The following is a 1,448-nucleotide window of genomic DNA, read 5'->3' on the forward strand; positions in this document are numbered from 1 at the left end:
GAAGTCCCTTCGGTGTCCAGAAATTGGATTGACCTCTTTGATGCTATGTTCGACAATGGTAACCTGAACCCACTCTTTCTTCTTCATTTCTGTCTCAACTCTGTTTTGGGTAATCTTCTGAATTTTACTGCTTTGGCTAATTAACTTTACCTTTTACTGCAGTGAAAATGGAGGGCTTGGTTTGATTTCAACATCTGAAGGATGGTTTGTGATTTTTCCTTGAATTTTAGTAGTTTCATGGTGAGTCAACATATCTTCTGGCTTGGTGCATAACCATTCCATAACAGCAACAGATGTGGTAGCAGGTTTGTTGTTGCATTTGGTTCATAGAATTCTTAATCACATTATCCACAATATTTGGAAGTTTAGATCTGTCTGTGAGCTGTGGCATTGCCCATGTGACAATAGATTGGCATTGAGATGAACTTAGTTTTTTCACAGGCACAAATCCAAAAGCATAGACATCACTTTTATCAGTCAATTTACCATCTAAAAGACACTCTGGTGCTACATACCCCAATGTCCCTGAAAGCCTGATGTTATTCTTGTTTTGGGACCCATCAATTATTGCAAGACCAAAAATCAGAAAACTTGGCATTGAAGTTTACGTCTAAGAGAATATTAGAAGATTTCAGATCTCTATGGATCACTGCAGGGTATCAGTGCTCATGCAGATACTTCAAGCCTCTTGCTGTGTCAAGAGCAATCTTCACCCTCATGTGCCATGTCAATGCAGAGCCATGAGAAGGTTCAGGTAATTGAGTTTCCAATGATCCATTTTGCATCAACTCATAGATAATAAACCTTGAATCCTCATGAGTTCCACAACCAAGTAGAGAAATTACATTTGGATGTTGAATTTCACTTAACAATTCCACCTCATTCTCATACTCTCTTTCTGCATATTGACATTCACAGTTCAACCTCTTGATTGCAACCAACAAATTATCATCCAAACTAACCTTGTAAACACATCCAAAACCAACTTCACCTAAGATGTTACTTTCCTTGAAATTTTCAGTGCCTTTTTCTATTTGCTCATAGTCAATGATTGGAACACACCCTTTCTTACCAACCTTCTTCACAGAATTGAATTTACTCAAAATTGGTGCAAAACCAAGTCCTTTCTCAGAGTCTGAATTTTGAAGGTTTTTCTTCCTTTTTGTTGTGTGAATTTGCAGCTGGCGTGCAGTCCTAGGTGAAGCAGGAGCAGGTCGTGTGAAGCAAGACATTGGCTCCACAATGCAGCTGCCTCATGGCTGCTGTTAATGATGATGACACGATGAGCTTGTTGGTTCCACTACAGGTCAAGACAAAGGTATGGAGTGTTGATGACTGAGCCTATTTTTGCTTCCAATATTGTTGATTTGCTGTTCCAATGCTCTGTACTTCAGTTGTTTTGATTCCTTTTGGGCAGGCTGTAGTTTTGATGCAGGTTCTGTGGTCAT

At 39.3% G+C, this 1,448-nt stretch overlaps 1 pseudogene; it reads right to left on the bottom strand.

Annotated features, from left to right (window-relative positions):
* Window positions 1–235: 235 nt before the first annotated feature.
* LOC127115104 (probable receptor-like protein kinase At1g80640) lies at window positions 236–1,232 on the bottom strand (annotated as a pseudogene).
* Between the last annotated feature and the right edge of the window lie 216 nt (window positions 1,233–1,448).

Source organism: Lathyrus oleraceus, unplaced genomic scaffold (assembly GCF_024323335.1).
Source record: "Lathyrus oleraceus cultivar Zhongwan6 unplaced genomic scaffold, CAAS_Psat_ZW6_1.0 chrUn1061, whole genome shotgun sequence".
In the NCBI taxonomy this organism is placed as follows: Eukaryota; Viridiplantae; Streptophyta; class Magnoliopsida; order Fabales; family Fabaceae; genus Lathyrus; species Lathyrus oleraceus.